Consider the following 15180-nt stretch of genomic DNA (forward strand, 5'->3'; position numbering starts at 1 on the left):
AGTATTTTCCTTGGACTGGTGAGCACTGAGGTACAACTTTTAGGGTGATCAGGTGGCACCTAATACTGAAGTCTGGTCATTTGCTCTGGGCCTTATACTTCTTTTACTGAGTGTGCTTTCTGTGACCCCAGGCTATGCTGATCTGCTAGCACTCTCAGCTGCTTCAGGTTCCCTTTCCGTAAAGTGTGCAGGAACTTCCCAGGTCCTTGTAGGACAGGAGCAGCCAGGAGTTGTGCCTCAGGTTATTTGTGACCCTTGTCTGTGCTTGCCTCCATATCAGGTTCCCACGGCATGGTGAACACTGGACTGAGTGGAGGATGGCGTTTTCCTAGGCCTGTGGTTGCTCCTACACAGTGAGTCTCTAGATCCAATGTCTGTAGTCTATGTAATATCTATTTCACTGTTTCTAAATGCTCTTTTCTCTCATGCCCCACCCTCTACCTGCAATCCCTTTGCTGTCTCAAAGCAGGAACCGGGAGGAGAGAGAAAATATGCTCCTGGTCTACCTCTTCTTACCTTCTACCAAAATCCACAAGACTGAAAGGGGCAGACTCTTCCAACTTAACCATCCTGTCTGGATTGGCTCTCCCTACACAAACTGTATAGGGCAGCTTTTGAAATATTAGATGGAGAGGTCAAGGAATTTAGTAAACCCCGTCTCTCTCTCATAAATATCTAGCTCTCTCAATTACTGTCTTCTTAAAGAGGTCCCAGAAAATCTGCTTTGAGACTAACAGCTCATCAAAACCCACTTTATTTTGAAGTATTTCTCCTACCCTGACAATGATGAGTAAGTCTCACTGCTTGATTTCAGAAATGGAAAAATGCAAAGGAATATGCTTTAATGGAGATATGAAAATATAGTGATTTAGTATTTATAAAAAATTATTGCTAGTGCATGAACAAAACACACCACAACCTGATCCTGATCTGCTTTTTTCTCTTTATCCTCACTCCCTGCTATGTTCCATCTGCTACACAAACCCTGCTCTTCAGGCACAACACATTTCTTACCATTTTCTGAACACGGCATTCTCCATGAGTTAGCACAGCTGTTTATTTTGCTTAGAACATCTTTCTCTAACTTCTAGTCTGTCTGGCAAAGTCTCTCATATCCTTCCAGATTTAGCTCCAGTGTTATCTCCCAGTGAAGCCTTCTCCGACCAGCTTGTCTTTCATAACATCATATCAACATATAAATTTCGCCACTGTAGCATGTGTCATATTATAATTATTTTATTAACACTAGTTTCTTCAGCGCTTTAGTAGCAGAAACAGAGTTTTACTCATCTCTTTACCATCAGCCCTGAATATTGTGGCTAAACATATTTCTTCTGTTCTTAAGTTTAATTTAGACTGGAGAACAAATTTAGCCTTATATAGGAAAAGGTTACTAAGTTCCTACAATGATGTAATTCTTCCTTTAATTTACTACATGGAAATGTGAAACAACAAAGAATAAGAAGAACATAGCTTTATAAATCTAAAATCCTTTCTCATATTATCTTTTTCCTATTTCTTTATGCAGAGGATAAAGAATTCAGGTTATGAAAAAAGTGTGATGAACTTTTTTATTTCCCAATTTTATTCAAATTTCAAAAAGAATTATTTATATTGCCCCAGACAGTGTGGCTCAGTTGGTTGGAGTGTCGTCCCATAACTGAAAGGTCACGGTTCAATTCCCAGTTGGGGCACATGCCCAGATTACAGCATTGATTCACACTTGGTGCCCATGAAGGAGGCAGCCGATCAATGTGTTTTCCTTGCATCGATGTTTCTCTCTCTCTTTCTCTTGATGAGAATAAAATAAACCTTTAAAAAAGGAATTATAAACTAATATTTTAAAAATCCTACATGTTCTATTGTACATTAATAAATAATCAGAATGGTTTAAATAAAACATTCTAATCAGGCTTCAGTGAATGAATATGCTGAGCTAGAAAAAAGAAAGATCAAGATAATAACTAATTGTACAATTTAAATATCAATTAACAATAAAATAAAAGGTTTTTGTTTTATGAAAAGAAAGTCAGATAACAAGGCTGCAGAATGAGGTCCTATCTTCTTTCCTTCATTTCCTCTCTTACAATGCAATACAAGCAGGACTTGTCTCTCACAAGTAGGAAAGCACATGTGCGTAAAAGCCGCCCGTCAGGGGAGGGCTGTGTTCTCCAGAGGTTAAAGCAGGAGCTCGGAGGCCTTGCCTTTTCTTTCATGCCCTGTACTGTTTTGTTCCATCGAAATATTTTCGCTTTTAACCAATTCCCAATGTAGCTTTGGGTTATTATTTTCCTATTTGAGTTTCAGAATCAGAACATAATGCTTTTTTACCTTTGTAAAACTCACCAAGTATAAAAATGCAATATTTTCTTTCAGAGATGTGAGAACATGTCTGTGAACTATTTAGGTTTTCACTTAGTTATATATAGGAGATTAAATAGTTTTATCCAAAATTCATGTACACTCAGTACCTCAGAACATAACTTTCTGTAGGAACAAGGTCTTTGCAGACATAATTAGTTAAAGATCTTGAAATAAGGTCTTACTGGATTAGTCCGCTCTACATCCAATGACAGGGGTCCTCATAAGAAGAGGTGAGGGCATGCTGAGATGATTGAGGAGGCTGTGTGAAAACGAAGACAAGATTGGAATGATGTTGTGACAAGCCCAGTAACACCAGGGATTGTTAGGAGTCCCCAAAGCTGGAAAGGGTAGTGAGGATCCTTCCCAGGGCCTTCAGAGGGAGCATGACCCTATGGACACCTTGATTTGGGACTTCTGGTCTCTGAAACTGCGAGAGAAAAACTTTTTGTTGTTTTAAGTCACCAACTTTGTGGTAATTTTTTATAGCAACTCTGGGAAACTAATATTGTATAGTAGATAATTCTTGGCCCCTACTTTATCTTAGGAAGCAGAGAATCTAGGGATTTGGTGGGAAAAGAGCCCCCCCCCCCCCCCGGAACTTTCCTGTCACTGTTCACAACAATATAACCCTCCTGTTTCTTTTCCTCCTGTTGGTAGCCAACAGGCTGGATGATTGTCTCCTGGGGAATTAAGAAGTCCTTCCAAAGCATCTCTGAATCCCTTTTGAACTAAGTAGTATCTGTAAACTGAATAAATGGGTTTTCTCAAGTTTTGCTCAGCAGTTTCTAAAGATGCGTAAAAACTACAGTCACGGCTACCATATACAGTAGGGTAGGTTGTCTACTGTGCAACTCCTAGGGTAGCATTTACATCAATGTCAACGTGCAGAAGAGCCAAACAGGCCACAATGTGAGCAGACATAGGCTGCTGTGATTCATAAAACACAACTGTATCTAAAAGCAATATTGAGTTAATGGCAGCTTTTTGTTACCATGCATTTCTCTCCATCATTGGATTGTTAAGTTACAACTACTATCCTGCAAATGGCTATGACTCTTAAGAAGATGCCCTTACTTTAAAAATATAGGATAATTTTGCTGCATTGCCTGAGAGTCTCTTTTTTCTTTCCCTCCCATACCAATCTGTTCCCAAAGTGCCTGTTTTTTCTTCACAATATTTCTTAAATGCTCTCTGCCTCTGCTTTACAACCACTTTACGCCAGACGTCAGGTCGCCTGGCTAGGATGACTGTGACCAGATTCCTATCTCATCTTCTTTCCTGTCTCTGTTGACTCCTGTCAATTTGTAACAGAGTTACAATTAACCTTTACATAGGTAATTTTTTATTGTCAGTCCACTAATCAGGAAATTTCACTGACTTCATTTTACTTGTAGAATTCAATCCAAGTTTGTCAGCCTTTCATTCAAACCTTGGTTTACTTATTCTGTCTGATCTCTTTTCTCACCACTTCATGTCACTGTTCTTTTAAGGTTGCAAGGTGGCAAGTTGACTTTATAATAATAAAATAGCTGCAGTGAAATTTTGATTTCTCTCTAGTGCTCCCTTCTTCATCTTTTGGCCTATTGTCACTTCAAAGAAAATTCTAGAAGGAGAACATACTTGAGGTATGTAGAGAAAAAAGACCTGGCTCAAAAGTATGTTTTCAGCTTGCCCTGACTGGTGTGGCTCAGTTGGTTGGCCTCACAAAGCAAAAGGTCACTCGTTCTATTCCTAGTCAGGGCGCATGCCTGGGTTGTGGGTTTGGTCCCTGGTCAGGGCACATAAGAAAGGCAGCTGATTGATATTTCTCTCCTTTTTCACCCTCCTTTCCCCTGTCTCTAAAAATAAATAAATGAAATGTTTTTTTAATGTTTTCAGCTTTAGAAACTGTTTTATAAAGGAACTTGAAAAGAAAAATCTAAACACAACTTAACAATTGTGAGTATTCTTTGTCAGAGCTGATAATAACTATTAAATAAGTAAAAAATTGATGAGTTGCCTATTTATTAGTAATCATAAATTATTGTATTTGATTGCAAAATATAGGGCCCAGCACAAATTACTCCCATTTTTATTATAAGATTCTTTATTACAAAACCATAAGCATATAATTCTGTAACATAATAATATCATACTCAAGTATACCAGATGATATTTTAGGTAAAATGTTCAAATTAAAACTATAAATTATTATACCCATATTATTGCCCTACCAACCACACTCAAACAGGCCTTACTTCTGTCAGACCCTGTGTACAAGTTACAAAGCAGGTAATTAAAATAAGATTTCAAGAAATTTTCAATCGATATTGCAAATGCATGTTAAATTAAGGAACCTATTTTTACAACGTTAAAAACATTTTCATTTCTCATGTAATCATATTTTTGAAAGATATATATATATAGCATTGTTATCACTTCCCAATAATTACTATTTTATGTTAGCAACTAAAATTTTAGTCTTTTCCTTTCATATCTCACATGAAACAGATTTTGTGTGTAAAGTAGTCCTTCTGATGCTGGTTGCAAATTAAAATGCTATTGCTAATATTTCATGCTTTCTACATTAGCAATGGGGTTTATAATACATGAAATATTCATAGCAGATATCATTTATTACTCAATATATGAAACTTCAGACCTGATAAAATAGGAACCTAAGGCATTATTTGAAGTTAAGAAATTTTCCTGAGAAATATACCAGGTGTTAGTCACCTATCTGTGCAGGTCCATAAACACATTTTGAAAGCATAAGAGGTATGAGGATTCTAGGTAGTGCCTGGATATACTCTGGCAAAACAGACATTCCTAAGGTTTTATAGTGGAAGAAAATAATGAAAGGGTCGATCATCAAGTAGGGAAGTTACTGCTGAGATTTGTCCAAATGTTCAATACCTGAAGACAAAAAGAGTTAATCACTAGGTACAACAATGGTCTGGAATGCTTTTATCTGACAGTGCCTAGCAAACCGCAATACTAATCATCATAGCAGCCTTTTCTTTCCTAAAAGCTTTTGACTCGGGCAATTACAGAATTTGTTTTCCATGAGAATATCTCCATTTTGTAATTAAAATATCAAATATGATTTAATCAAATTAGCTTTTCAGACAGTTTATAGAATCTCATTTGTCCTTAAAGAGTAGGATACCTTGACAATTATTATAATTACTGAACAATAATAACTGTTTATTATTTTGCTGCAGCAAACAACATTTATTAATTGAAGCTGCAATGCCACTGACTCTGGCTCAGTAAGACAAAACATATGCTATTTGGGCTGGTTCTGAATATCTGTGTTTTTTTCCTCTTTAGTGTTTATCCACTTGGAGCAGAAGAAAGAACAAAGGCCAAATTGGAATCTGACAGTTATTCAGCCAGAACATGTCAACAAATCAGTACATTTTGATATAGAAAACTGCTCTGAAATAGATGTTATATATAAAGGAAAACAATAAAGGTTAGAAAAAGCATGAATGAGTTTGGAAATCCAAAACTGACATGTACACCTAAATACATTGTTTTATTCCTTGTGAAAATGTCAAGAATGCCATTATTTATTATTGGCTACCTGTTAACAGCTCAGGGTAACCTATCATAGTAGCAGAGATGAAAAGCACTGAACCTAGATTTGACAGGGGGAGTAATGGCTACGAAAGTAGTGTTCAAGAATGGCGAGAGGAAACTAACATAGAAGGAAGGGTGGTTAACAGAATGATAAGAAATTCTTCCTTGCAAACTCCATGTTTCCCCAAATCAATCTGAGACAATATTCCCATATATTTTCTGAACTGTGTGGCACCAAAAATGGGCCTAATGAAGGCCAGTAAGAAAAAAATGACCAAATCATCTACTATTTTGTCATTGGTATGTCTGTTTTACGATGTGAGTAGACCTTCTGAGCTAGGCATGCATCCACTGAAGAACATTGGATTCTGCCCAAGATATCCACAGAGACATTTGGTCCATACCAAAAGAGCTTTGAAATTTGACTCTATTCAAAGGGTCCACGATCATGCATATTTATTTATGCTTTTGGTTTTCAGTATTAATGCATAAAGGATACTATCATGTTTTACTGGTCCAATAATTGTGTTGTGCCTGTAACACCAATAATAACCCTTTTTACATCAGTGGCCTAGCTGGTCATGGCACATGGGGTTGGGTAGGTGGGTTAGGGTTCAAATCTTGGAGAAGAGCAGGATTTACATTAACTATGCAGGCCAAATATCTCTATGGATGTTTTGGACAGAACCAAATATAAAGGACCTTTTGGTGTGGACCAAAGTTCTCCCCGGATGTTTTGGAAGGACCAAATGCTCATTAACTCATGCATCTGCTCAAACAGCCCTAAACTATATAAAATCCATAGTAATCTATAATTTGATGTTAAAAGTATGAAGACAACAGCAAAACAATTTTAAATGTAACTGTCAATTGTATGCAGTACCATTATTGAACATCTTAATGAAGTTGATTCTATTAAACTTTACCATCTTTTACAAAAGCATTTCCTAGGTGATAGTGTTACTTGCTTGCACCTGGGAGTTTATTAAACTTTGACCTAATCCTCTTGCACAGAAGGCCAAGTTTGAATCCCAGTTACACAGCAGATGGGCCACAGGTTAAATTATATGAGATGGTTACCCGAAGTGCTAGGAAGAACAGCAAGTGAAAATGGAGTCAGACTATTGAGAAAAAAAATCTGGGAAAAGAAAATCTATTATCATTTCTAAGAAGTAATCCTAGACCAGGAATGGAAGACAGACCCAGGAGATGGGAGTTCAAAGCCCCTGGTGTAGAGACTGCTCATGGAATGGCACTGATATTCTAGAAGACTTTATTTTCTTGTTTTACTTTAAGTTGTCAATATTATAGAAAACATGCATATGTTAAAAATTTAATAAGTATATAGAAATATAAGATGAAATATAAAATCTGCCCCTTTCACTTCTGCTTCCACCCTCCAGAAAGTGGTAACAGTTGTTTATAGACCCTTCCAGGAATTTTCTGCCCATATGGCAGTACAGAGTTTCTACTTTTAGAGTGATTATTATTTTTATTATAAAATTATATTAAAATATAAATGTAAGGAATGTAATATTTTAAAAAAGCAAAGTTCCTCAAATTAAATGTACAAAATAGGCAAAGTTCTAAAACTCAAACATCCAGGCAAAAGGAACCAATCATTAACAATCATCTTTTACTATGTTCAGTCAAAATTACAGGGAACAAGTCAGTTAATTGGAACCAAATATAAAGAAAATAAATATCCTTAAAGCAAACAAACATGTGCCTTTCTAATTCTTTAAATAACAACAGAATTTACTATAAGTTTCTTTTGCACTTAAGTTTATTTTTTTAATGTTTCAATATTTGTTGGAAATATTTCCATTTCAGCCAATATAGATTTACCTTAAACTTTTTTGTTGGGAACCTCCCTGCCTGGTTTCAAAAGCTGTAACCCTCCATGGATAAGGCTGAGTAAGCGACTTTCAGACCAGAAGCCACTAAGGAGACAAAGCTTATCTCGCTGGCAGGATCATTGCTTCTGCTCCTTTTACTTCATCCATAACTGGCCCCCAATGCTTGGTCGGTTAGCCAGTGATGGGTAAGATTTTCCAAGTGGGGAATGATCTAAGGCAGGCACGATCACATGGGAGGCCCCCAGGGAAGGACTTGGGGGGCTATGGAGAAAGGGGGTGATGGACCCTGTCCCTCGGGCTTTGACAAAGTCTGAGTCCTCATTCTGTCTGAAAGAAGTCTTCTAATCTCTTGACTGCCTTGCTTCCCCTGCCTGACTTAAGCCTGAAACAATGACAGAGGGTGGTGCAGCCCTGTGCTGGAAAGGGCGGGTTCCCTAGGGCAATCTGACCTAAGAAAGAATATGTAAAATCCTGTGAAACCTGCTCTGTTTAGAATGCTCTCAATTAAATAAGGGTCCAAGCAAGAAGTGAGTTTGTTCCTCAAAGTTTTACTGCTCTTTAGCTACCTGACCCTGACTCAAAATAGGCCCTCAGAGTTCTTTGTTATCTATTGTTTGATCCTTACTGCCTGACAATGATTAATGAGGTTTACCTGTATTCCTGTGCAAACAAACTCAATAAAAGCCCATTGAGGAAAAGGCTCTTGGTCCTTCTCCTTTGAGAGATTGGCCACCTTTCCTCCCCAAGCAGATCATGTCTTGGTAGACTTATTCTCATCTGCAGCGAATGAGGGGCTCTGCTGTTAAAGCTCCCCCACACTTTTTGATTACTGCACAATTTCTATTACATGGATTTGCTTTAACTTATATAACCAGTCCAATGTAGTGTTGACCCTCAACAAAATGCTGAGATTTTACTATTTCAAACAATGTGACAAGATATAACTTTGTTTTTGCACATTTATGCCAGTATATCTGTATGTTAAGTTTTTTAAACATGCAATTATTATATCAATTAAAAATTTTAATAGATGTGAACAAATTGTTCTTCAAAGAAATTTACATTCATCAAAAGCAGAGGAATGTGCCCATTTCCTTAAAGATTCACCATCACTGGGTGTTTCAACTTTTTATCCTTTGCTAATATCTTTGGTGAAAAAAGCAGTATATCAATTTTTTAAAAGTCCTTTGAATTAATTACAACTGAAGTTGATTATTTTTTCATAAGACTCTTATCTATTTTTATTCTTTTTTTGTTAACATTAGATAAATCATATCAGTCTTCTCTCAAAACCTTCCTGTGGTTTTCCATTTTATATAAAGTAAAATTCAAAGTTCTTCTCATGGCCTACAAGACCATAATGGATCTGGCTCTTGGCTTCCTCTCTGACCTCATCTACCAATATCTCTCTTTCTCTCTCTCATTCTGCTCCAACTACTTTGGCTTTCTTGCTTTTCTTTAGCATGCCAGACATAGTTATGTTTCAGGGCCTTTGGTTCTTGCTATTCCCTCTGCCTGAAATCCTCTTCCCTCAAGGGCAACGTGGCTTACTCACTTCAGGTTGCTGCTCAAATGGCATCTTTTCAGAGCTCTTACCTTACCACCCTAGTGAAGGTTCACATTTCTCCTCTCTATTCTGTCTCTCTCCACCCAACCGTATAACACATACCTGCTTGGGGCATTAGACAATGTCTAGAAACAATTTTGCTTATCACCACTGGGGAGGAGGAGCTGCTACTACCTCCATCTACTGGGTAGATGCCAGAGATGCTATTAAACATCCCACAATGTACCAGACAGCCCCAACACAAAGACCTATCTGGTCCAAAGTGGCAGTGTTGCAGAGGTTGAGAAACTCCACTGTATATTTTTGTTGGTTTATTGTTCGTCAGTCCCCCACTAGCAGGGATGATATTAAAACTATATAACAACTGGAAGGGTTGTAGGTGCTGACCAAATTGGCGTGAGTCATAAGCAACTAGTATGGCTACACAAGGTCTCCCAGCTGAGTATAAGGCCTGCCTATGGGAATCAAGACTCATGAAAGGGACTTCGTTTTGTACCTGAAGTGTTTCTTTGTTAAATAAAATATTTTAAATTGACTTACAAGTCTACACCCTATGTCAGTTTTTGTCTATTCTATTGCTTTTTCCCCTCATTAATTAGCAAGTGTTAACTTTCTATTAAAAAATTAGAATTTTATTGTCATTTGTTGAAAATAGTTTTTTTTCCCCTCAGGTTAGTTGGTTGTATTTTGTCTTTGTTTGTGGTATTTGTTTTTGTCTTGCAGGAGTTCTTAGTTTTTATGTAATCATATGTATTAATCCATTTCCTAATAACTTCTGGATTTTTAATATTCTTATAAAAAGTCTTCTAAATGAAATTATAAAAAAATTATCTTTTTTAAAGTGTTTTTATGATATAATTTTTACACTGAATTGTTTACATATCTGTAATTTATTTTGAGATCTTTCTAAATTGCTATGTCATTTGTTCTAACATAATTTATTGGATAATTCATTTTTCTTTAATAATTTGAAAAGATATATTTATATGCATTAAAGTCCTATTTTGTTTTGGGGTTTATTTCTGAATTCTCTTTTTTTTTCACAGACTGGTTTGGTTTTAGGTATTAATAACATTTCTTATTATTGAATCTTTACACATATTGATGCTGGTAGTCATATTCCCTCTACATTAATGTTTTTTACAAATTTTCTGGCTGTACTTATACATTTATTTTTTTTTAAGTAAATTATAGTATTATTTTTGCAAGTCCAAGGAGAGGAAGATACTTCTTTGCATTTTTGGGAGGGGATGACATTGAATGAACCTATTAAACTTTGGGAGGATATATATGTTTATTGAATCCTAAGAGTGAGCAGAGCTGAAACCACAACTTAATTTATCAGCTTGGCATACCTCATTCTCATATTTGGAGAAAATAATGTCTGCCTCCTGCGGCCTCCCCACAAAAAAATGGCCCACAGTGATCAGTTCAGCTTCCAAGAAGAAGCAAAGAGTGCCCTGGCTGGTGTAGCTCAGTGGATTGAGCATGGGCCTGTGAACCAAAGGGTTACCGGTTTGATTCCCAGTCAGGACACATGCCTGGGCTGAGGGCCAGGTCCCCAGTTGGGGGCATTCAAGAGGCAACCGCACATTGATGTTTCTCTCCCTCTCTTTCACCTTACCTTCCCCTCTCTCTAAAATAAATAAAGAAAATCTTAAAAGAAAGAAGAAGTGGGGAGAGAGAATCAAAAGTCAGTTGAGGCCTTTTGCACCAGGTTTGTTTGTTTGTTACTGTACTCGGGGTCTCTACTGAGCACCTGTATTGCACAGTCTGAGAAACATCTACCTGCTGCTGCAGTGACCGCCCTTTCTTATCCAGCTCTCTTCAGCCCTGTACGGTTTTACCATAATTAGGCTTCAAGTTTATCCTTGCATATATCCAGTCATTCATCCCCCAAACTGATAACATGTCAGGCCATTACTAGAATCTACTGGAATTCTAGCTTTCTCCTTTTCATAAATGCTTTGTTCAAAGCTGCTTATTTTGAACATCTATGTTTTTGACTTGTCTAGGTCTTAGCATAAATCATTGAGAGAGAGTTCTACTTCAAAGAACTTGGTGCTATTTTCCAATGAAAAATCCTGGATGGATCCTCCTCAATCTGTCAGAAAATTTCTAACAATGTTAAGCCTTAAAAAGGAAGTTTTTCTGATCCTACTTTATGTTTTCCCAAGTGGCTCCTTCATCAGTATGTAAATTTCCCCATACTTTACCCTAGGGGCAAGCTCTGGATACCAAGGAGTCTTGAGGGAAAATATCAGGAGGAGCAAGGCAGAGATCTCCGAGGGAACTAGCTGCTGGTACCTAAACCAAGAAAGGATGTCAGCTTCTCACTCAGTGTTTTAAATTCAGCTTGACCTCTGTTACAAATGCAACTGTTCAAAAACCAAAGTAGGCTAGAAGGGGGTGTGAGTTTTGGGAGATACAAACAGAAAGTGGGGAGGCAGTTGCCTAAAACTTTTCTTGGGGCTTTCAGTTAGTCTTTTTGGTGTGTGGGTGGATCAGCCAGGTGCAAGAAAAGAAGGACCACTATACAAATAAAATGAATCTAGTATGCAAATTGTTAAAACAGTCTACGTAAGCTCTATTATGATTAGAATACAAGTGCCACCACTTTTCGACATTAACAGAATTGTATTCGATCCACACATTGCTTTAGGCATCTCATTTACCGACACATTTGGACATCAGTTAAGCATAAATTAAGTTACATAATTTATAGTGCATAAAAATCACAGAAATGCTTATTGATTCCTAAATTAGGATAATATATTTTAGCTGGCACAGTCTTTTATCAGTAAATTTTGATTGAATTTTCAAGTTAAAGCCTGAGGGAAAATGTGCTCTAGATTTTTTTGTTGTTGTTGTTATTGTTCTTGTTTTTTTTTTTAAGGTTTTCAGAAACACTGAGCCCAAATGTTGTGAATGTTCCCTGATTAAATTCAACAGAATCACTTTGCAGCAAAGATGAATCACTTTTCTTAATTTGTTTAAATGAAAATCATTCACATATTCTCGGTGTGAGCTTTTTGACTTCTCAATAAAAGTAATTGGTTTTTCTTGTAAACTATATTCCAATTCAGTAGAATACTATAGATTATTAGTGTCACTGTTTTAAATGCATTCTCAAATTTCAGCACTATTTCAGTGTGACCACATATTAAACCTTTACCTCTGGGATAAACAAAAAGATGACTTGATATATTAAAAAGACTGTTCCCTCTAGGGAATTTTGCCAACATTTTTATGGGAAATAAATAATGTATGCTAGATACATTAGAAAGTCATGGGAATGATCTCAACATTTTAAAAATAAAATTCAGTATTTTAGCATTTTGATTTGAAGAAGGCAATGGTGGAGTCATTCACTTGGGAATTATAGTTTTAAATGCCTATTTGTAGCTAAAATGTTCAAAGCCAATGTGTAACTCTTTTTCTGAGACTGGGCTTCCATTAATAAGGTCTGTCCTCATTGGGTTCCCTCAGAAGCCTATCCTGAAACATGATAAGCCAAAAAAGGAAGTTTATTAAAAGGATACTTGTTGCCCTTTTGTAGAGTTGTTGGGGGGCCTGAAAAACTAAACTGAATGTTAAGCTCATGAAACAATTTTGAAAACCACATGGCACAGCTGGCCCAGAGAGGAAATGGAGCATGTCTTACAGAGCATGTCCTACAGAGCGTTAGGGAGGGAGCTTCTGACTCCCAGCTCCTATCTCAGTCACTTCTGTGCTGAGAGCTGGACTTAGAAAGCATTGAGAAACTGTGTACACTGTTGCTGCTGCCATCGGAAGAAGCAGCATTATTGCCTCTCATGCCAGTAAAAGTGGATTCTGACTGGAGCTTCCTTCCTCTCGCTGCTTCCTTACTGGCAATATTCTGTGTGGGTGAGCCTGACTGGAGAAGCCAAAGCCACTGCATGAGAGGTTGAGAATTTTGTTTTCTGCATTCTACCTTGTGGAAGCAGGACTCTGAAATCTAGGGATATCCCTCTATGGTAAAGTTGTCTTCAAAATATGCTGTGTAGTCAGAAAATATGAAAAAATATCCATGTCCAATATAGCAAGCAACTTTATTTTACCTGTGAGTGAACTGCAAATCAGGACATTTCAATAACATGTCTAATGTTGCACACTGCCAGAAAAGGTAGAGTCAGACTATAAATCCAGGTTTTTCTGATTCTAAATCCCATGCCTTTGTTTATTGCTATTTTTGTCCAAACCATAAACACATGAAGAACACACTTTCATCCTTAGACTTTCTCAATAAGAGCGTCCTGAGCTGTTATCAGAGTGCTGACAGTGTGGTTCGAATGGGACTATGTGGTCAACATCTGTTGGTATTTTGTTGTTGCTGTTGTTATTGTTTTCTACTCACCAGTCTTTTCTCTTCTGATAATGGCAATACTTTTGGGGGGAATTATTTCTCTCCAGTTCTTATGGACCTGGTGTGACCATTGTCACAACACTTTCATTTCATCTTTCAGAAGGGGTGGGCATGCAAATTTGGCTGGCTAATTCTTGACATCCCTTTGGCCATGGTAATTGTCTTAGGGATGGGCTTGTTACCAAAGCTGGGTCAATAAAAATACTTCCTAGGAAGTATCCCATCCTTTGTGGTGGGCCACCCATCCTTTGTGGTGGGCTGAGTAATGAGCACCTAAAGATGTTAACATCTAAATGCCTAGACCTTGTGATTAGTTACAAAGTAAAAGAGATTTTGCAGATACGATTAAGATCTTGAGGTGAGAAGATTGTACTGGATTATTTGGATAATTCATTTCGAGTGGGGCTGCTGTACTAACAAGTCATTATAAGAGACAGGGCAGGAGATTAGAGTGAGTAGAAGGCAGTGTGACCATGGATGCAGAGACTGGAGGATGTGGCCACAAACCAGGTAAGGTGGCAGCCTCTAGTAGTTGCAGGAGGGAAGTTCATTTGTCTGGGTTCTCCAGAGGAACAGAAAAAATATGTAAAGAGATTTATTATAAGCAATTGGCTTATAGAGACTAAGAAGTCCCAAGGTTTTTAGTTGGCAAGCTAGAGAGACTCAGGAATGTAGATGGTGTAAGTCCCATTTTGAGTTCAAGTCTGAAGTCAGAAGAAGACTGATGTCCATTTTGAAGAGAGCCAGAAAGAGCGAATTCTTTCTTACTTTGCCTTTATGTTTTATCCAGGCCTTCAATATATTGGATGAGGCCTACCCCCATTGGTGAGGTCAATGTGCTTTACTTAGTTTACAGATTCATATGTCAATTTCATCCATAAACACCCATCCCCCTCTCCCCCCGCCAAATAATGTTTAATGAGCTATCTGGCTCTGGCACTCTGTGGCCTAGTCAGGTTGACACATAAAATTAACCATCACAGCAAGACACAGATTCTCCCTATGAACCTCCAGAAGGAATTAACCCTGCCCATCTCTTGAGTTTAGTCTGGCAGGACTAATTTTGGACTCTCACTTCTACCTTTAACAGAATAATATGTGTTGTTTAAAGCCTTTAAATTTGTGGTAATTTGTTAAAGCATCAAGAAGAAAACTAATACATCTCCTCCCCCTGAGAGATGAGAGAAACAGGGAAAGAGACACAGAGAGATCAATGAAGATAATAAAGGTAACAACTGTGATGATGCAATTTGAAACACTTAATGTACTTGTGTCTAGGCTAGGCCCCCATCCTTGTGCACTGCAGTTACTTGGCCCATATATTTGAGTCCCAAATACTTTGTATTGTATTTCTACCACACATACCTGAGAGTCTCAGTGACACAACGTATCTATCTCATTTTCAAAATTTATAAAATATAAGAAAAATGAGAGCATAT

Source organism: Phyllostomus discolor, chromosome 1, assembly GCF_004126475.2.
Source record: "Phyllostomus discolor isolate MPI-MPIP mPhyDis1 chromosome 1, mPhyDis1.pri.v3, whole genome shotgun sequence".
Classification (NCBI taxonomy): Eukaryota; Metazoa; Chordata; class Mammalia; order Chiroptera; family Phyllostomidae; genus Phyllostomus; species Phyllostomus discolor.